The following is a 23,544-nucleotide window of genomic DNA, read 5'->3' on the forward strand; positions in this document are numbered from 1 at the left end:
TGTTGATGTAGTTTGAAAGTATAGGAATTTAAAAATCTCTGAATAGTGTTCATCCTGAGCGTGACACCGAGGTTCTGAAGGTTGAGCGTGACACCAAGCTTCTGAAGGTCGAGCGTGACACCGAAGGTTCTGAAGGTCGACCGTGACACCGAAGGTTCTGAAGGTCGAGCGTGACACCGAAGGTTCTGAAGGTCGAGCGTGACACCAAGCTTCTGAAGGTCGAGCGTGACACCGAAGGTTCTGAAGGTCGACCGTGACACCGAAGGTTCTGAAGGTCGAGCGTGACACCGAAGGTTCTGAAAGTCGAGCGTGACACCGAAGGTTCTGAAGGTCGAGCGTGACACCGAAGGTTCTGAAGGTCGAGCGTGACACCGAAGGTTCTGAAGGTCGAGCGTGACACCGAAGGTTCTGAAGGTCGACCGTGACACCGAAGGTTCTGAAGGTCGACCGTGACACCGAGGTTCTGAAGGTCGAGCGTGACACCGAGGTTCTGAAGGTTGAGCGTGACACCAAGCTTCTGAAGGTCGAGCGTGACACCGAAGGTTCTGAAAGTCGACCGTGACACCGAGGTTCTGAAGGTCGAGCGTGACACCGAAGGTTCTGAAGGTCGACCGTGACACCGAAGGTTCTGAAAGTCGAGCGTGACACCGAGGTTCTGAAAGTCGAGCGTGACACCGAGGTTCTGAAGGTCGAGCGTGACACCGAAGGTTCTGAAGGTCGAGCGTGACACCGAGGTTCTGAAGGTCGAGCGTGACACCAGGGCTCCAGGAGGGCTGGCAACCGGCTGTACATTTAATCCATCGGTAATGGTCATATCAACCTTCCGTGTCGCCCCGATTCCCTCGAGTCGTTGAGCGGCGACTACACACTCACCCTGGAACCAGGAGGCTGTTGCAACCTGCAGCTTGCACTAACCGACTTAACTGTCGTACTGTGTGACAATGCAGTAAGTAAATATTACGGAAATACAGGGAAACATTCCTGTGAAAGGGGAAATTACACAGGAAAAATTAAACCTGTCGATTTCCCTTTAGGGAACTAAAACAAAATAAAACGTACGAATTAATCAATAAAAACTCCGTCTCACAAACATCTCACAAACACCCTACAAACACCTACAAACACGCCCCCCCCCCATTATTCAGCAATCCGGTTGTTTTCCTTTGCATGTTTGAAATGTTGAACACGTCCTCCTAATATTCTGACGTGTGAATATTGCATCATAAATTCAAGGCGCGTTTGTATGAGTCATTTGGCTGAAGCAGGAGGGTCAGCATTAGGTGAGTGGGTGACGTTACGACTCTGCTGACTCAGTTGTTGAGTCAGTGTGGAGTCAGTGCTGAGTCAGTGTTGAGTCAGTGCTGAGTCAGTGCTGAGTCAGTGCTGAGTCAGTGCTGAGTCAGTGCTGAGTCAGTGTTGACGCAGGGCTGACTTACCTAACCAGAAATATAGAACCTCAGCATCCCAGCTGACCTTTAAGGCCGATGCGTAAAAAACGTCAAAATTACGGTGGATTGATTTTTATTACTCCGTCACTTTTATAACGGATTGGTCGAATCTGCACCACAAATCCCGTCGTGAAGTAACTACTGACCTTCCCCAGAATGCTACCCACAACACTTAGCTAACACCTGGCTACCTGTGTACTGCTACGTAAACCAGAGACAACACGTGAAAGGAAACATTGCCTAAACGCTTCTGTCCAACCGTGGGGAATCGAACCCGGTACCTTCCAGCTGTGGCCCAACAACGTTTAGTACAGCGCTAAGTGATACTTATTTAACGCATACGCACAAGGCATAACAGTTACGATGCATTATTGAAATTAAAAGGAACCAATCTTGAAGTTTCAATGGTCTGATGGGGTCTCGGTCTCTAGGTGATACTCCTGGGTTCGTATCCCTCTAAGGGAGGATTCATCAAGCTTCACTACAACCGTTTACGAAAGCTGTACATCTTGCTTCAATCATGGCGGTATTGTTTTAATTTATGAAACAGTTTATGAACGCCAAAGCGCTATTAGACTCGTGAGCTTCGGAAAGTTTCGAAGCTCGTGAACCGTTTAATGTAAACAAAGCAGCCCTGGGTTGGTTAAAGATGTAAAGGTTTCGGAAGTGGTTGCGTTTGTGTTTGAAGAATCTTAACCCTAGTTAGGGCAAACTACTTTTGATTTGACATATGTCAGGCCGTGACACACGTGACAGGTTACAGGTTACTTGATTACACTTTACTGTGGAGGTAGTGGAGCTACAGGTAGTGGTGGTGGTGCTGGTGGTGGTGGTGGTGGTGCTGCTGCAGGTAGTGGTGGTGGTGGTGCTGCTGCAGGTAGTGGTGGTGGTGCTGCTGCAGGTAGTGGTGGTGGTAGTGCTGCTGCTGCAGGTAGTGGTGGTGGTGGTGGTGGTGCTGCTGCTGCAGGTAGTGGTGGTGGTGCTGCTGCTGCAGGTAGTGGTGGTGGTGGTGCTGCTGCAGGTAGTGGTGGTGGTGGTGGTGGTGGTGGTGGTGCTGCTGCAGGTAGTGGTGGTGGTGGTGGTGCTGCTGCTGCAGGTAGTGGTGGTGGTGGTGGTGGTGGTGCTGCAGGTAGTGGTGGTGGTGGTGGTGGTGGTGGTGGTGGTGGTGGTGGTGGTGCTGCTGCAGGTAGTGGTGGTGGTGGTGGTGCTGCTGCTGCAGGTAGTGGTGGTGGTGGTGGTGCTACAGGTGGTGGTAGTGGTAGCTATGCTGGTGGTGGTAATAACGGGGATCAAATCGACGAAAGGTCACTATAGTGTTCCTCATATTATCCCTTCTGTGAAAATTCAATTCGTTCTCCTTTGATATAATATTGATAAGCAAATCATATGTACATAATAGATCTAAAGATCTGAACTTTCTATGACACTAAAACACATTAAAAATTTATGGACTTAAAAGTTATTTAAATGAAAAAAAATCCCAGACGCTTCGTAATTATTTAAATGCCAAATCCTCTGCAGTTTGCAAAACACAAAATTGTTTTAATTGACCAAAGGCGCAAAACCTCTATAATGCCCTATAATTATAAGTTCTCTCTTTACATAAAAACAATTATAATGATGCTCCCTTTAATTACACTTCAATGTGATCAACATTATCAACATGGGATCTCTGGAGTGTTTCTAGCGTTGGTTAAACATTTATATGAATGTGTTTGGGTCGATATAGATAGGAAATGATCTGTATGGAACAATAGGAACAGCTCCGTATGGGTCAATAGCAGCTGTCTTGTATAGGACAATAGGAGCTGTCTCATAATGGCCAGTAGAAACTACCTCGTACGGATCAATATAAATTGCCTCGTATGGATCAATATAAATTGCCTCGTATGGATCAATATATATTGCCTCGTATGGATCAATATAAATTACCTCGTATGGGTCAATACACCTTTTGTACTTTCCTATTTTAAATACTTATAACAACAATCATCTGGCAATAAATGCGGTCTGTACATGGGGTCTGATATTTTTTAATGTCATTAATTCCTCTTTACACGTAAATCTTCTGAAAGAGGCTGTCAAAAAAGTATATTTATGCTGGATAACACAACATTGCCACTACCAAATGTGTGTGTGTGTGTGTGTGTGTGTGTGTGTGTGTGTGTGTGTGTGTGTGTGTGTGTGTGTGTGTGTGTGTGTGTGTGTGTGTGTGTGTACTCACCTAATTGTACTCACCTAATTGTGCTTGCGGGGGTTGAGCTCTGGCTCTTTGGTCCCGCCTCTCAACCGTCAATCAACTGGTGTACAGATTCCTGAGCCTATTGGGCTCTATCATATCTACATTTGAAACTGTGAATGGAGTCAGCCTCCACCACATCACTTCCTAATGCATTCCATTTGCTAACTACTCTGACACTGAAAAAGTTCTTTCTAACGTCTCTGTGGCTCATTTGGGTACTCAGCTTCCACCTGTGTCCCCTTGTTCGCGTCCCACCAGTGTTGAAAAGTTCATCCTTGTTTACCCGGTCGATTCCCCTGAGGATTTTGTAGGTTGTGATCATGTCCCCCCTTACTCTTCTGTCTTCCAGTGTCGTGAGGTGCATTTCCCGCAGCCTTTCCTCATAACTCATGCCTCTTAGTTCTGGGACTAGTCTAGTAGCATACCTTTGGACTTTTTCCAGCTTCGTCTTGTGCTTGACAAGGTACGGGCTCCATGCTGGGGCCGCATACTCCAGGATTGGTCTTACATATGTGGTGTACAAGATTCTGAATGATTCCTTACACAGGTTCCTGAACGCCGTTCTGATGTTAGCCAGCCTCGCATATGCCGCAGACGTTATTCTCTTTATGTGGGCTTCAGGAGACAGGTTTGGTGTGATATCAACTCCTAGATCTTTCTCTCTGTCTGTTTCATTAAGTACTTCATCTCCTATTCTGTATCCTGTGCCTGGCCTCCTGTTTCCACTGCCTAGTTTCATTACTTTGCATTTACTCGGGTTGAACTTCAACAGCCATTTGTTGGACCAAATGTGTGTGTGTGTATGTGTGTGTGTGTGTGTGTGTGTGTGTGTGTGTGTGTGTGTGTGTGTGTGTGTGTGTGTGTGTGGTTAAAACTTGACTGGTACCCAATTCTATGTACAACTGTAAGCTCTATGACCCCCCCGCCAGGATTCGAACCTGGGCTGCTAGAGAACTATACCCATGACCGCTCAATACTATAACCACTCAGCCAGCTGACCGGCCAAGGATTATATTATAATGTATTAATAAAAAATATTATTATGATACTTCTCGTTGTCTTTTATTTAAAAATTCGATTTTTAAATCTAGAAGTCTCTGAAAGTTAAACTAATTTCATCAGTAAATGAATGTTTAACTCCCTGAGGTTCTCTAAATCTTAAGTTATTGTTCTCTAAATCTCCTTATTCGTTCACTAATTCGTTCTATTATAATGTAGGAATAAATGTGTTCATAGGAGGCGCGCTAGAGGCTGCCCTTGTTCCAGCTTGTTCATTCCTACAGATCAACGATCAAGGAAAGCACTAAATGCCCTGTCCTGTACCCCCCTCCCTATCGCTGCAAATGCCAGGAACATAAAAGTCATGGAGTCATTGTTATTGGGGCTAGGCTGACCACAAGCTCTCTCTTTCTCTCTCTCTCTCTCTCTCTCTCTCTCTCTCTCTCTCTCTCTCTCTCTCTCTCTCTCTCTCTCTCTCTCTCTCTCTCTCTCTACAAGTCTCAGTAGATCTGCCACGAGGTGTTTATAAGCCAACTGACAATCTAACAGGCTCTGCAGACAGGGACAGACAGGGACAGACGGAATCACAAGAGTGGACAGGGACAGAAAGTTGGACAGAGTCGAAAACGACAAATACACACACACACACACACACACACACACACACACACACACACACACACACACACACACACACACACACACACACACACACACACACAATGTCAAGAAACAAGCCAGCAGTTGCCTCATTATCACCCACGTGGCCACGTCTGTGGTAAAAAAAAAAATAATAATAATAATAATAAAACAGACGCCATCTTTGTTTACAACTCATTTCAACACAATTCTAGAGTTCATTCACAGTATTTTCCTAAGCTCAATGTTTACTTCTTCAGTCTTTCATTATTTAACAATAAATGCATTATATTCTATCGATCATAATACATTATAAAAAGATAAATTGAAGTAAAAAATAAAAATTCATTGCTATGATAAGGCAGTCTGCAAACGCTAGGTACATATAGCAAAAACTTTTAAGTGAATTTTAGATTTTGATGGATCTTGACAAAGCATTTATTTTAGAACATTCTGTAAACCTTTATTTTAGAACATACTGTAAACCTATGATCAGTTTTAACTGTAACAAGTAGGGTACTTGCTTTCTCTTACTCTGCAGGAGTAAGCAAGAGGCAGTGAGGAACTGTAGAGTCAGTAAGAGTAAGCAAAAGGCATTTTTGTTGTTTAAGATTCGCTACCTAGAACAAAAAGTTCCAAGTAGCACGGGCTATGGTGAGCCCGTCAGCAAAAGACAGTGTAATAAACTTTGACTCAGTTATTGTCATTTCTCTAAGAGTCGTACACTTCCCTGAGAGTCGAACATGTCTATTAAAGTTTATTTGAAAATGAATGTTTTTGAACCGATTAAATTCACAAAAAATATTTTGTCCCCGATGCCGGAAAAAATATATAGCAAAAACTAATTCCCATATGTATTTATGACTGCTAAGAGTACAAAATATTACCTATTGAGAGAAATTATATTCTATAAAGGTGAATTATTTAATGCAAAAATATTAACAGAGTTGTACAAACTTTTGTGCTTTCGAAAATTAATGGAGAAATAAATATTCCTAAGAAATATATTCCACGTCCTCCTGACTCCTGTAAAGTCCTGATAAAATATTGTAAATAAAATATATTTCTTCTATTATTGTCTCTCGTGTTTATTTCCTGAATTAAAGAAACAATATATTTATATTTATTAATTCATATTCATACCGGGAGTGAAAAAATATTACCTATCAAAAATGTTTTCAATATTAGATATTAAATGACAAATATTTTGTTCGTGAATGAAAAAAATGTATTCCTAAATTAGTCATTTTTGTTTTCCAGGGAAAAAAATTCAAGAAAAATGCCATATTTTAAATCTGCACCTTTCCAGCTGTTGTTCATAAAGAAATTAAATTCAGTAATTTGCAAATTAAATTTTCAGAATACAAATATTTAGAACAATTTCCATCTTGATGCTAATTACATTTCACACGTACATGCGAAGTGGATTATCAGCTAATCCGTGAGATTATCCTACGTCCCCAAGCATAGCTTCAATCCCAGCCTCTCATCTCTACTGATAGTGAAGCTTAAGATATGATGAAAGGGAGGTGGACGTGATAGTGAGGCTCTAGAGAAGATAGTGAGGTCCTAGAAGAGAAGATAGTGAAGTGAATGTGCTAGAAGATCGAAAGGTGTGCTGATAGTAAACAATCACAGACGTCAAGACAGGAAAATGAAGATACCAAAGAATTCTACGACAAATGAGACGTGAGATGTAAACACAATGTAAACACACTTCAAATAATCAAACCGGAGACAATATTGTGTGTCATAGTATTAAGCAAAGGCTCTGTTGGTAGTGAAGAGGGAGCCGTGTCAGAGTTGTACCCAGCATTGTTGGAGGGGGCCATTTGTTGTGTGTGGGATGTGGACCTTGTTGAAGGGGGCCATTTGTTCTCTGTGGGATCTGGACCCTGTTGGAAGGGGGCCATTTGTTCTGTGTGGGATCTGGACCCTGTTGGAAGGGGGCCATTTGTTCTCTGTGGGATCTGGACCTTGTTGGAGTGGGCCATTTGTTCTCTGTGGGATCTGGACTTTGTTGGAGGGAGCCATTTGCTCTCTGTGGGATATGGACCCGTATATTAACAACAATAGCTGACCATTACACAGGATAACACAACATTGCCACAACCACTACCACCAAGACAATCACATACCAGTATCAACATAACAACACCATCAACATATACACCATCAATAGTCATTCAGAATGTAGTAGAGTGATTCGGTTGGTTAAGACGATACAGACAGGATCTTCAGTGCCACTTCAAGATTAATTTGTGTTACTGTGCACTTATGCAGATGATAAATAGAACGAACATACAACTATAAAACTCACTTACAATCAAATCACACAAATCTGCATGAAAAATGTATGTTTAGGCAGGAAATGTTAGAAAGAATCAAGTGGAGAAAAGGGATCTCTATCTCATAGAGAGAACAGGTGTTGAGAAACCCATCAGCCTAGAGGTGACAGAGAACAGCAGGCAGAACAGAAGCAATACAAATTTGAACATACTGGAACATACATATATAACATAGAACATACAGTCACTAGACGTGACTCAGTACTAGGCTCTAGAGAAGAGTTCTAGAGTTCCTCCACATTCAGTTCTTCTCCACTATGACCAAACTCAGTCCAATCAACGTTCACCACTTGAAAGATTTCCTTCAATCTCAGACCTTAACCATCACGACGCCACTAACAATTCAAGTTCCGGTTTCCCAGTCGGAATTTTCCCCTACAGAATTTCCCCCTCCTCTTTCTCTTTATACTGTCGCGTCATGCAGGTCGGCGTTCAATCCCCGACCGTCCAAGTGGTTGGGCACCATTCCTTCATCCCATCCCATCCCAAATCCTTATCCTGCCCCCTTCCCAGTGCTATATAGTCGTAGTGGCTTGGTGCTTTCTCCTGATAGTTCCCTTCCCCCCCCCCCCATCCCGCACTAATACAGCCTGTTGGACTAAGTTATAAGTCGAGGCTGGCCTCAGGTCGGGCTCCGGGAGTAGAGGACCTCCCGAAACACTCTCCAGGTATGATCCAGGTAATGCAATACTCGCCCCTCATCAACAGTTCTAATGAGTCCTACTTTTATGTTCATAGACCACACACACATACCACCTTCCTTCTACCACATCTTTGCAACAATTCCCCCTCCTCAAACTAGCCAGCCTTCTCCCATCCACTGCACAAGCACTCCTGATACAGATATGCTGATTGACTATCTAACAAAGCATTTGAGATGAAGGAAGTACAGGAAGCTAATTTTAATATAATATCATTGCAAAAAAAAATGACATTAATGTGATGTATCAATGAGAAAATCAGTAGGAACCATGGGAAGGATTCGAACCTATGTTCTGGGTACTCCTCATGGTTCCTACTGATTATTTTCTTATTGATATATCACATATGATGTTTTTGTGCATTTGTAGAGAAGCGTTGAAGGTGAACTTCATTACACACAGAAATCACAAATGTCGTGAATTTGACCATATCGTAGCTCAGTCGATTAAGGCAGCGTCTGGGATGCTCTCGGACGTAGGTTCGAATCCTCGTCACGGCCCTTGTGGATTTGTTCGTTGGAGGTGAACTCCTAGACCACACCTAGAGTGCATGGGAGGCAATACTTGAAACCCTGACTTGGCTTCAGTTGAACCCTCAGGACCCTTAGAGGATTGTGTGGAATCCCAGGTTGTACTGCTTTTACCACGTCATACTGTAACGGTCTAAATCATGTACTTGGGAGTACCAAGTGCACGGGTTCGAATCCTCCATATGGCACTTAATTTTGTTGACCAGACCACACACTAGAAGGTGAAGGGACGACGACGTTTCGGTCCGTCCTGGACCATTCTCAAGTCGATTGTCTTGTCACAATCGAATTGAGAATGATCCAGGACGGACCGAAACGTCGTCGTCCCTTCACCTTCTAGTGTGTGGTCTGGTCAACATACTTTAGCCACGTTATTGTGACTCATCGCCTGCACCTAATTTTCTCACTGATACATAACGTTCATGTGATTTCACTGTCCACTATCACCATCACTGCCACTATAACACCATAACCACCCCCACCCCCCCCCCCCCCTGAGAACAAGAGAAGGGGAAGAAGCTCGGGCGAAGAATCGATACAGAAGGCAAAAAACAATAAAGCCTGGAGACAGTAAGTCGGGACACGGCGGGGCCAGAACACCGAGGGAGGGAGAGGGGAGGAAAGTAGCCAGCAAGACCAAAGGACACTGTAATAAACGAAGACGGACTTGAGTATTACGAGAAAGTGGGAGGGAGGGAGAGAGAGGGAAGGAGAGAGGGAAAGAGAGGGAAGGGGGGAGGGAAAGAGAGGGAAGGAGAGAGGGACGGAGCGAAGGAGGGACAGAGGGAGAAAGGGAACACAAAAGATGAGAAATTAAAAAAAAACGCCAATCGGCAATGGACGGAAGGGAGAGGCAATAGGTGGAAGGGGGATATGGCCAGTGGAGGGAAGAGGGATGGGCAATGAATGGGGAATGGGTAATGGGTGGTAAAGTGAAGGTCAAAGGATGCGAAGGGGATGGACAATGACAGGGAATTGACAATGAAGGGAGGAGATTTGTCAAATGGAGAGGAGATGACCAGTCACGAAGGGTTGTGTAGTGGACCATCTAGATGGGGTGTGGACAACGGAAAAGGATGCAGAGGAGCTATACAACCTGTATTTACCCATACGATTAGGGGGAAAATGTGTACCCCAGACAGAAATGGGTACCCCAGGCAGGAATGGGTACTCCAGGCAGGAATGGGTACCCCAGGCAGGAATGGGTACCCCAGGCAGGAATGGGTACACAGGCAGGAATGGGTACCCCAGGCAAGAATGGGTATCCCAGGCAGGAATGGGTACCCCAGGCAGGAATGGGTACCCCAGGCAGGAATGGGTACCCCAGGCAGGAATGGGTACACAGGCAGGAATGGGTATCCCAGGCAGGAATGGGTACCCCAGGCAGGAATGGGTACCCCAGGCAGGAATGGGTACCTCAGGCAGGAATGGGCACCCCAGGCAGGAATGGGTACCCCAGGCAGGAATGGGTACCCCAGGCAGGAATGGGTACCCCAGCCAGGAATGGGTACACAGGCAGGAATGGGTACTCCAGGCAGGAATGGGTACCCCAGGCAGGAATGGGTACTCCAGGCAGGAATGGGTACCCCAGGCAGGAATGGGTACCCCAGGCAGGAATGGGTACCCCAGGCAGGAATGGGTACCTCAGGCAGGAATGGGGACCCCAGGCAGGAATGGGTACCTCAGGCAGGAATGGGTACCCCAGGCAGGAATGGGTACACAGGCAGGAATGGGTACCCCAGGCAGGAATGAGTACCCCAGGCAGGAATGGGTACCTCAGGCAGGAATGGGTACCTCAGGCAGGAATGGGTACCTCAGGCAGGAATGGGTACCCCAGGCAGGAATGGGTACCCCAGGCAGGAATGGGTACCCCAGGCAGGAATGGGCACCCCATGCAGGAATGGGTACCCCAGGCAGGAATGGGTACCTCAGGCAGGAATGGGTACCCCAGGCAGGAATGGGTACCCCAGGCAGGAATGGGTACCCCAGGCAGGAATGGGCACCCCAGGCAGGAATCAAAACCACTCTTCCAAAATTAAAAACTAATGAAAGATGTTTTCAACACTGGCAAATAATCAGCAACTCTCCCAACAACACGAAACACTTACTGTATTAATTGCTTCATTTAATATACAACATTTGTGCCTACAGATTAGTCACTACTATATTCTTATGTATACTTTATGAATATTGTTATTCGAGAAAATCAATAGGTCTCATGAGGAGGATTCGAATCAGCTCACTTGGTACTCCATGTACCAAAGTGAGCGGGTTCGTATCCATCTCATAGCTACTGATTTTTTCATTGATACATCACGTTAATTTGATTTGATTGTGCAATATAGCTATTATTATTATTATAATTATTATTTTTATTATTATTACACCTATACCTCAATCATTATCCCACTTTCGTACCCAAATAAGGACGATGAAAACGAAAACAGCCCTCACCAGCTGTCTGTGGATGAGCCTGAAGAGAAAGGGAAAATAAACTTTTAGTCCAAATTCTAAGAAGGTTTGGGGTAGTTTTGGGTAATTCTAACGACCGTCTGAAACATAACAACCTGCTTTCCTCCGCCCAATAGTGCCAAACAGATCCACAGTCTAGTCCCTTACTACTTTAACCTCATTATACACCATTTGTTCCTAAGGAATGAACAAGAGGACACAGATTCAAGCTAAGAAAACAAAGGTACCGAAAAATATTAAAAGTTTTCTTTTGCAACCTGAGTGATAGACGGTAGGATTAAGTTAAGTGAGAAGGTGGTGGAGGCCAAAATCGTCAGAAGTTTCAAAGTGTTATACGACAAAGAGTACTGGGAAGACGGGACACCACGAGCGTAGCTCTCATCCTGTAACTACACTTAGGTAATTACACACACACACATAGGTAAAGACAGGCTATTTAACACAAGGGGCACTCGCACTATGGGACACAGGTGGAAACTGAGTGCTTAAATGAGCCACAGAGATATTAGAAAGAACTTTTTTAGTGTCAGAGTGGTTGACAAATGGAACGCATTAGGAAGTGATGTGGAGGCTGACTCCATACACAGTTTCAAATGTAGATATGATAGAGCCCAATAGGCTCAGGAACCTGTACACCAGTTCATTAACAGTTGAGAGGCGGGACCAAAGAGCCAGAGCTCATCCCCTGCAAGCACAACCAGGTCAGTTCACCAGACACCATAAGTTACAGGTGCCACCTGACTCGCTCAGACACACTTAACGGACAACATAAGTTATGGTCGCCTCCTGACAGTTACGAGCCGTCTCGGAAGATGTCCCGCGAGATTTTACGAAATAGGGAGCGTCAAGTGTTGCTGGGCTGAGTCAACTTGTTCCCTTCTGACTCATGGGGTGGGTGGAGGGCGGGGTGGGTGGTGGGTACATGTGAGGGTGGGGTGGGTGGTGGGTACATGCGGGTGGAGGGTGGGTGGGGGGCGAGAAACTTGTAGGAGGGCAGGATGGAGCTCCAAGGGTGACAGTTTCTTACTCAGAGGTTAATTTTGAACCTTTTGGCAGAATTCTGTGTCGTATTGTTGTTTAAAGTTATGGCTGGAGGTGTGTGCTCAACGACACCATCTTTCAGTGCATTGCACCTGTTGCAGAGTTCAAGTTTCCTTTTGTGCTTCACAAGGTGTGGATTGCACGCTATTGCGGAGAATTATATCACTTGTCTAACGTGGCATGAGTACATTTTCTGACCTAAGTCCCTATTTATATCGTGAATGCCATTGTTTAATGTGCCAGTTTCTCACATTCTGCTGATATTATCCTGTTTGTGTGTGTGCCTCTGGTGTTTGTGCTCGAGTTCTATCACGTACTGAGTGCTTTTTATTCTTCCGGTTCCTTTAGTTGTTTTTCTCCCCTTGGTGTGTAGATTCATTCTCGCCTTCTGTAGCGTTTTCCACATGTTCATTACTTACTTTTGTTAAAGTTGGACTGGAACAGTTGGCTGTCTGCTCTTCGTCAAGGTCTTCCGGCAGAGGGTGACTCCTTGAGGGACTCGTTGGAGAAAGGGAGCTTCATGTGTTGTGAAGATGACACATGGTGACACGTGTGTGTGTACTCACCTATTTGTGCTTGCGGTGGTTGAGCTTTGGCTCTTTGGTGCCGCCTCTCAACTGTCAATCAACTGATGTACAGATTCCTGAGCCTACTGGGCTCTATCATATCTAAATTTGAACTATCATATGATATCATATGATCATATGATAACTATATATGAATCATATCTACAGTGTGTGTGTGTGTGGGTGGGGGGGGGGAGGGATGTGTGAAGGGGATGAGTGGGGGTCGTTCGTGGAGGGGCTTTGAGGGGGGGACGTAGGGGTAATATGGAGCTTGGGGAAGGGCGTGGGTAGCCGTGGGGAGCAGGAGACGCTTCAGGAAGAGGTATCATAGGACTCAGGTTAGAGCAACTAGTAAGGGGGAAAGATTCATGTCATAAGAAGGGGACTGGTAAGGAATGAGACTCGAGATAAGGAGAGTCTTAATGAGAATGGACTCGCCCAACCACTTGGGCTGGTCGGTAGAGCGACGGTCTCGCTTCATACAGGTCGGCGTTCAATCCCCGTCCATCCAAGTGGTTGGGCACCATTCCTTTCCCCCGTCCCATCCCAAATCCTTATCCGAATCCCTTCAAATGACTTTCCTTTGCGATTTCTTCCGACAGTTCCCTCCCCTTCCTTCGTGGCGGAGAGGGACTCGTGGTGAAGGACTTCCTGACAAAAGAAAGAAAGAATCATCTTTTGTTTTTGTCTGGGAGAGAAAAAAGAAACAAAATAAAAATTACATAGAGAATTTTTATTTTTATTTTGCAGGAGATTTAGGTGGAGGTTTAAGGAAGGAGAATAAAGGGGAGAGGAATGAAGGGAAGAAGAATGAAGAGGAGGACAGGAAGAGTAAGGCCGCAGCTCGGGAGCAAGCTTGGGAGACCTCGGGTCCACAGCAACTTGTGAGAACGGATACAGATTCCTTCTATGGAAGGAATTATTAGGACGTGATGTGGTGGAGGCTGACTCCATACACAGTTTCAAGTGTAGATATGATAGAGCCCAGTAGGCTCAGGAACCTGTACACCAGTTGATTGACGGTTGAGAGGCGGGACCAAAGAGCCAGAGCTCAACCCCCGCAAGCACAACTAGGTGAGTACAGATGGTGAGAAGTAAACAACGATAGTGAAGGGAATAGTCTGTGGAGGAGAATATTTGCTTCTCTCCTACGCGAGACGACTCACCCCACAGTATGTCACTATACAGACATACAGTATAACCCTCACCGTACCGTCATCATAACCCTCACCGTACCGTCATCATAACGGTCACCGTACCGTCATCATAACGGTCACCGTACATCGCAATCCTGTTTCAAACGTCTCTTAGACCACTATCCCTGGAAACACAAACCGAAACTGTCTTTATTTTCCGCTTGTTACAACTTGTAATAAAGTTGTTACATCTTGGCTTAACGTGTTTATGACGTATTAGAACGTTGTTACAACTTGCTATATTGGTTGTTATAACTGGTTAGGAGGTGTTAAAACTTGTTCGAACGTTGTACCAATCTTGAGATTATCTTGAGATTATCTTGAGATTATCTTGAGATGATTTCGGGGCCCAGCGTCCCCGCGACCCGGTCCTCGACCAGGCCTCCCCCCTGTTACACCCCCCGACGTCGTAGTTTCGGTGTGTGTTTGGCGGGATATCAGTAACTATCATTCCTACAACATTCCCAAAACTTCCTGATCATCACACGATCATGCAGCACCCGCTACAACACTACCACTGATTTATGTGTTGTAGATTTCCGTAGTTATCTGTGCCTACTTCCTGGTCACTGACCTAGTGGACCAAACTCCCATGGTCCAAGCCTGGCCTCGGGCCGGGCTTGGGGAGTAGAAGAACTCCCAGAACCCCATCAACCAGGTACCTAATCGGCTAGCCTACTGTTCTTCAAGACCCGCTGCTATCTCATGCAAAGATTTGTCTAGTTCTTTCTTGACTACTTCGAGCTTTTACCAGATAACATTTCTTATATTGTATGGTAAAATGTTAAAATATCAGGGACCTCTGAAATTGACAATGATATCTAGGTCTCTTTGCTGGATTTCTTCATCTATTTCTCACTCCCGAAAGTGAGAGATGAAGATGAAGATATCTCTCTCTACCTCCTTTACAGGGAGTATATTACAAGTGCTTTGAGACGGTCTCGGATGATCTGATGCTTTACTGATTGAAGGGATGGGGGAGGGAAATATCAGGGGAGAAAGCGTCAAGCCATTACGACTATATAGTACTGGGAAGGGGTCAGGATAAGGATTTGAGATGGGACAGGGGGAAGGAATGGTGAAGGGTCACTCTCTAAGGCTTGGCATCCTATGCTCTAAACGTCCATCATTGCCATGCCTTGATGTTACGTTTATTTGATATAATTCTCTGCATGTTGGGTCGTCTGATATCATTATTCCTATACTTTATGCCAGATTCCTTCGTTCTATGGAAGTACCAAAGTACTTCCTGGAAGGACTATATATTGCTCAGATATTATTTAGCTTTTCACATGGTATATAAAGTGGATTTTATCATCGTTGAACATTGTGTTAGTTTTCGTTACATACTTTTGAGATTTTTAAAACTTTTTTGGGGACATGTGAATTGTAGGTTTTCATTTCTTTTATTTTGGTATCGTCTGGAAATGATGACGTGGAGCTGATTTATGTTCATGCTAATGTTTGGTATGAGGATGGTACCTACAATACCCCCCCCCCCCCATCACCACCACCACTACACTACATTCACCACCTCCACCACCCTTAAAATGCCTTCCCCACCACAACAGCATCTCCACTACCACCAGTACCTCCTCCCTCCATGACTACAACCAAACTCGACAAACCTATACCTTGAGGTGCTTCTACCTTTCCGGGGCTCAGCGTCCCCGCGGCCCGGTCGTCGACTAGGCCTCCTGGTTGCTGGACTGCTCAATTAGGCTGTTGTATCAGCAAAGTCAGATTAAAACTCAACAGGTTCAACAAGGCTAACAGGGAGATGAAGACCCAGACCCCACGTCCGTATAGCCAGTGTTAGGTAGTCAGTGTAAGGTAGTCAGTGTAAGGCAGGCAGTGTAAGGCAGGCAGTGTAAGGGAGGCAGTGTAAGGGAGGCAGTGTAAGGGAGGCAGTGTAAGGCAGGCAGTGTAAGGGAGTCAGTGTAAGGGAGCCAGTGTAAGGGAGGCAGTGTAAGGTAGTCAGTATAAGGGAGGCAGTGTAAGGGAGGCAGTGTAAGGGAGGCAGTGTAAGGGAGCCAGTGTAATGGAGGCAGTGTAAGGCAGGCAGTGTAAGGGAGCCAGTGTAAGGGAGCCAGTGTAAGGGAGGCAGTGTAAGGTAGTCAGTATAAGGGAGGCAGTGTAAGGGAGGCAGTGTAAGGGAGGCAGTGTAAGGGAGCCAGTGTAAGGGAGCCAGTGTAATGGAGCCAGTGTAAGGGAGGCAGTGTAAGGGAGGCAGTGTAAGGGAGGCAGTGTAAGGGAGGCAGTGTAAGGGAGGCAGTGTAAGGGAGGTAGTGTAAGGGAGTCACTGTAAGGGAGGCAGTGTAAGGGAGTCAGTGTAAGGGAGGCAGTGTAAGGGAGTCAGTGTAAGGGAGGCAGTGTAAGGCAGGCAGTGTAAGGGAGGCAGTGTAAGGGAGGCAGTGTAAGCGTGTGACACAGGTGCAAGACAGTCACTGATCTCAGGGGCTGCTGCTTGCAAGCTAGTCACGTGTGTCGGTCAATTGGAGGAAATCAGAGTCGGGATATAAAATCACTTCAGATGTTTGAGTGAGTCAGCTTCAGCCGTCACCTGACTCCCCCTCACCTTCCCTGCTACTGATCCCCCAGAGAAAGAGAAGGAGCAGAACCTTTCATTACCACCTAGCCTAGCAACAATGAAGTATTACAATACCTTAACAAGTCTCTAAGCCATCGGAAGTTAAACTAAAGAGCAAGCATTATTGTCTCTAACACAACACAGCACATCATTGAGGGTGAGCTAATATAGATCATCAAATGTTGCTTTGCCTCCAACAAAAAGTCAATTGGCAGAATTCGATTATGCAAATCGCAGGTAACTCGAAAATCCCTTTACCCCTGTTCATTCTGACGATGATTGGATTGTTTGATTAGGCAGGGAGGTATGAAGAGTGTGTTTATGTGAGCATTGTTGAGGGGGAAGAGTGGGAGGAGTAGAGAGAGAGAGAGAGAGGAGGTGGAGAGAGAGTGGGGTAGCCAGAGGTGGAGCAGGGGAATAGGTGGGAGAGAGGGGGGAATAGTGTGTGTGTGTGTGTGTGAGAGAGAGAGAGAGAGAGAGAGAGAGAGAGAGAGAGAGAGAGAGAGAGAGAGAGAGAGAGAGAGAGAGAGAGAGAGAGAGAGAGAGAGAGAGAGAGAGATTTATGTACATGCATATTCAATAAACCTATTGTCCACAAGGTTAGGTTAGGTTCCGTAAGCAACACGGTCCCTCACCTCTATTAGCCCTTTTGTATTGAGGTTATAAGAGCCAACTTGGAGCTCCCTGCGGGGGTATAGGTGAGCTCGTTCGCTTCGTAAGGACCTGCGTCCGAATCCTGGGCAGTGTAGGACCATCTTTCCTTCACTCAAAACATTCTTGAGTGCCCATATGTTAACTGTGGTCTTGAACGCCACAGACAATAAACCCAATTGCAAATAGAGAACGATATCGTTCACCTAATGATTCCCCGCAATGCAACATAATGACAATAGTATAATTTTTATAGACTGTTCAGTATAAAACATTGTAGAGGAAGATACAGAAGGAAGCTTGCAGCACAAATGAGTCATAGGGATATTAAATAGATTTTACAGCGTGTGTGTGAAGATAACAAATGTAATGGGCCTGAGGGAGAAGAAATAGGGAGATTGGGAGTCGCTGCATTGGACAACATATAGTTCGTAAGGCGGTGCTCAGGAGTTAACGTTCGACCCAATAATGCACTCATCTGGGTGAGTACATTTAGGGGGAGCACATATGTAGAGAATCCTCCAGTGGCAGCAGTGATGAGCCTCCAGGTTTGTCGGGGATCACTGTGGCTTTTGTGGAGCAGTGAGTAGAGTGCTCTGGCACACACTCTACCACACCCTCATCTACCACACCTCCAGCACAGCATCTACCGTATCACAATGGTCACTAACCACCACACGACTGTCATCCACGCCCAAACTACTTCCCACCAACCATAACAAAACACTAAACAACCAGCTCTAAAACTAAAACTGTTGGTACTAAAACAGCCTCCACCCTTGCACTCATTCCACTGACTCCTACTACCACCACTACCACCACCACTACCACCATCACCACCACCCACAGCACGACCGACCTCACAACCTCCCAACACCACCAACCACACACCTAACAACCACTATCCACCACACCAAGGTCATAACTAGCCAACGCCCTCGTGGTAGTCAAAAGAGAACTTGATAATACCTTCAAAAGATACCTAATCATTCAGGCTGTGATTCATTCGTCAGTCGACGAGCATCCGCATCCAACAGCCTAGTTGACCAGACTACCAATCAGAATTTGGTGTTCACAAGTCAAGCCTGGCCTCGGGCCGGGCTTGGGGAGTGCAAGAACTCCCAGAACCCCATCAAGCAGGTATCAAGCAGGATGCCTCGTCAAGAAACCGGGCCGCAGGTGCGTTGCTCCTAGGAACCAACGCTAAATATACGCAAGGTAAAGTGGCCTAAATAACGTCCGAGTACTTGCATGGTCCTCCCTGGAATGGCCGTTTGTTGACATCGACTGTCAGTGAAAACTGAAATTCAGTTGAGAACGATTTGCTTCGACCCGAAACGCTTTACAAGAATGTGAATTCAACTAAATTTCTATGTTCTCTGTTAACCCCCCAATGTACCTTCTTGTATATAAATAAATAACTGAATGCACTCCCCATCGTCGGTTCCCGGGCAGCACCTCCTGCTCCCGACCTAGGTTCACCGCTCACAGCTTAGGGGCTTCCTCCTCACGTCCCTCGAGCTCTGGAACCGGTTCACCGGTTCCGGACCGGGGAGGAATTGGTTTGTACGTCGTACAAAATAGCCAAGTTCCACTAGAGTAGCAAAAGATATGGAAAGGTAAGCCTGTGTTTGCTGGCTTCCGTCAGGCTTTTGATGGAGGAATTAATTTTCTTTCAAAGCGCGAAACATCTGAAAAATACTCCATTTGCTGTTGTTTATTTTTGAGATTCTAACGGTGATGTCCTGTTGCGCAGTGGTTAGGTCTTCCGGCTCACAACTGAATGTTTCCGGGTTCGATTACTGTACTGGGGCCAGATTCACGAAGCAGTTACGCAAGCACTTACGAACGTGTACATCTTTCCTCAATCTTTGACGGCTTTGGTTACATTTATTAAACAGTTTACAAGCATGAAAACTTGCCAGTCAACTGTTGTTAATGCTATAAACAGCCTCCTGGTGCTTCAGAGCTCATCAACTGTCTAATAATTGCAAACAAAGATTGAGAAAAGATGTACACGTTCGTAAGTACTTGTGTAACTGCTTCGTGAATCTGGCCCCTGAACGCGACGTTTGGGTACGTTCCCTTTCACCCGATGCCTCTGCTCACCTAACAGTAAATAAATACCGCGGAGTTAGTCGACGGTTGTAGGTCCTATCATTAACCCAAGGAAATCTCAATAAGTTTAACAACCTTTCAGTTAAATGGGAAACCATGTAACATCTGCATTTTGGATCAAAATAACATTGCAAATTACATCAAATCACCCATACCATCGCACCACACAGCGCTTTATTGACCAAATCAAGTCTTCAACGACCTGTTTAAACCAATATTTAGTAGAACGATTTTGTCAACAACATTTGATAGAGTTTTACCTTAAATAATTTATAATCGTTTTATTGTGGATATTAATGATTATTGCAGACATTATCAGGTCATTAAGCACACGTGAACTGCTCTGTATTACAGGTTATACAGGTAATTTGGTCAATGGTTATGCTCTAATTGCTGTAGCGACAGTCACGGTACTTGATGCTACTGTTTGAGGGCTACTGTGCATGGACTCGTGGCGGTTACTCTGTTATTGAGCCCAAGAGAGCCCCACAAGAGGTCCCGTCTGGCAGCAACAGGAGGAGCCCAAGAGAGCCCCACAAGAGGTCCCGTCTAGCAGCAACAGGAGGAGTCCAAGAGAGCCCCACAAGAGGTCCGTCTGGCACCAACAGGAGCCCAAGAGAGCACCCACAAGAGCTCCGTTTGACAGCAACAGGAGCCCAAGAGAGCCCCACGAGGTCCCGTCTGGCAGCAACAGGAGCCCAAGAGAGCACCCACAAGAGCTCCGTCTGGCAGCAACAGGAGCCCAAGAGAGCCCCACAAGAGGTCCATCTGGCAGCAACAGGAGGAGCCCAAGAGAGCCCCACAAGAGGTCCGTCTGGCAGTAACAGGAGCCCAAGAGAGCCCCACAAGAGGTCCGTCTGGCAGCAACAGGAGGAGCCCAAGAGAGCCCCACAAGAGGTCCGTCTGGCAGCAACAGGAGGAGCCCAAGAGAGCCCCACAAGAGGTCCGTCTGGCAGCAACAGGAGGAGCCCAAGAGAGCCCCACAAGAGGTCCATCTGGCAGCAACAGGAGGAGCCCAAGAGAGCCCCATAAGAGGTCCCGTCTGGCAGCAACAGGAGCCCAAGAGAGCCCCACAAGAGGTCCATCTGGCAGCAACAGGAGGAGCCCAAGAGAGCCCCACAAGAGGTCCGTCTGGCAGCACCATCCACGAATGGTCTTGGAGTGAGCTACTTCAGCGGGCAATAATATTGACACATGGCTGAGGGTGGCAGGGCGGGACTCTAGCCATCTCAAGAGTCTAGCCAGCAGCCAGCCAACCAACCGGCTAGCCGGCTAGCCAGCCAGCCAAAGCAAAAAGACAACCGGCTTGTCAACCAACTAGCCAGCTAGTACGCTAGCAAAGCAGTGAGGCAATGAGCCATCAAGCTAGCCAACCAAACAGCCAGATAACGGAGACAGCCAGATAGCGGAGACAGCCAGATAGCGGAGACAGCCAGATAGCGGAGACAGCCAGATAGCGGAGACAGCCAGATAGCGGAGACAGCCAGATAGCAAGACAGCCAGCCCGCCTCCGCTGCCTCGTCCCGCAAACACACACACACGCTGTTGACTCTTGCCCGTAAAAAACCTAATCAAAATATTGTTCAAAATGGTCGAAATGCCAAGTTGTATTTTCATTCCATATATTAGTGAGGGTTATTAAATTCAGGTAGCGTCTCTGACCCCCTGACGCATAGAAAATGGCATACGGGTAGGTACGAGTCACATTTATCAAATAAATTTTGACTTTTAAATTGAAAATAAAAGAGCACTTCAAAAGCTCGAGAGAGGAAGTATGACTATGACATTCTGAGTCACATATGTGGTCTTGGTACAGGTGTGTGTGTGTGCTCACCTACCTGTGTTCACCTGATTGTACTTGCAGAGGTTGAAGATCGACTCTCTAGTCCCGCCTTTCAACTGTCAATCAACTGGTGAACAGGTGTACTCACCTAGTTGTGCTTGTAGGGGTTGAGCTCTGGCTCTTTGGGCCCACCTCTGTGGTGACGTGTGTGTGTGTGTGTTCACACCTGTTCAATTAATCATCCACACACCAGAGTAGAACATACGACACGAGTTTGGAACATGTATCTGATGATTACAAAAAAAATACTTTATAAAAATTCAGAGACATGCACGAAAATAAAACAAAAATAAAAAAAAATAGTTAACAGGATAAGAACACCTGAAGTTCATTTCGGTGAAAGAGGGAAGGACTAGAGGAGACTTGGTTACAACATACAAGATACCCCGAGTTACTGACGCTTTTTGCAGGCATTGTGCGTTGAGAATAGCTTCAAACAGGATGAGAGGGGCACAGGTGGAAGTTAGAAACTTAAAATAGGTAAAAAGAAACTGAACAAATCTCAAAACACATTGACATACACAGAGCAAAGAGACAGAGAGCAGAGAGAGACAGACAGACAGACAGACAGACAGACAGACAGACAGACAGACAGACAGCCCAGACATCAACAACCAGCCCCTGCACCTTCACACAGTAACCGAGCATCAAACCCACCAAATGCCTGATACTAAAATCCTTTTAAAATTATCTCTAATGAGCCATTATCGTCGGAAATGTTGCTGGATCAGACATTTTGGCCCTAATTACCCATGGTAGAGCTTCCGGTCCATTATCCTTGTCCTTCCCCGGGAAATCTAAGACCTGCTAGTTAAGAAATAGTTAGAAGGTAGTTATGAGGTAGTTAGACCGCCTCTCCCGCTCAGCACAAACTTTCCACATTCTCGGATTGATCCATCTTGGATTTATCTCAAAAGATTCTAATGCAATGTGATTAAGATAAGTGCTTTTAGCTTAAGGTTCTTACAGTGCTGGTATTAAACCCACAAACGGAAGGTAATTACCAAGCAGTAAGACATTAATGATAGAACTAGCGTCTCCTGTACACATTGTGTGACAAGCGGGACTCGTCGATTGGTAATGTTGGTGGTCCAAGTTGTTTCTGTCTATGTTGCATCAGCAGTGACAGCATGACAACGGGACTACAACAACAACAACATTGGCAGGACAACAACAAACAACAGCTGTGGCAGTGACAACAAAACAGTTTTAGGTCAATAAATCAAAGCATATTTTATATCACGTTAAATATGCATAGAACATTCAGTGCAACAAACATAACACATTTTCTATTGCAATGAGTGTAAGTTACGCGTCGTTGTTGTGTGTTTACAATACAATCAGCGTCCCAGCTGATTGTGTCCCAGCTGATTGTGTCAGCTGGGACGCGATCAGCTGGGGGATAATATAAGCCCGATAGCCGTAATTAAACAAACCTCTGATATTGTAACTGTTTACTCAAACACTGAATGTTAACACTCACTCTCACTCTCTCTCTCTCTCTCTCTCTCTCTCTCTCTCTCTCTCTCTCTCTCTCTCTCTCTCTCTCTCTGTACAATCGCTAATTTATGAGTGGAAATTAATTAAACAGAGGTTTCTTGTCAAGTGTTCTTGGCCTTTCACGATAATTAACGACCGCTCGTACACAAAAGGTGTGTAAGGCATAAGGTAAGGGAGAAGGAAGAGGAGAGGGGAGAAGGGAGAGGAGAGGGGACAGGGGAGAAGGGAGAGGGGAGAGGGGAGAGGAGAGGGATGTGGAGCAGATGAGGGAGAATGAGTGGTAGTATAGGGAAGGAGGAAGAATAAGACTGATCTTCGAGATAGAGAGAGGGAGAGGAAGAGAGGATAAGCGGAAATTTAGGATAGGGAGATAGGAGAGGAGAGAGAAGATTCAGGAGGGGAAGGGATTGAGAAGATGGGGATGAGAAAGAAGAGAGGCAAATGAGAGGAGTGAGGGATGTGAAAGCTGAGATGTGGAGAGAATAAGGATACGACAGAGGCTTTAAGGTCAAAATGAGAAAGAGAATGAGGATGAGAAAGAGGTGAGTGAAGGGGAGATTGGGTATAGGGATTAAATCCAATCCAGCCCGTCATCATCTTTTCTTTTCCTCTATAAAATATTTAACTTTTATCTACCCAAATATCTACCCAAAATTCATT

This window comes from Procambarus clarkii, chromosome 20 (genome assembly GCF_040958095.1).
Source record: "Procambarus clarkii isolate CNS0578487 chromosome 20, FALCON_Pclarkii_2.0, whole genome shotgun sequence".
NCBI classification, from domain to species: domain Eukaryota; kingdom Metazoa; phylum Arthropoda; class Malacostraca; order Decapoda; family Cambaridae; genus Procambarus; species Procambarus clarkii.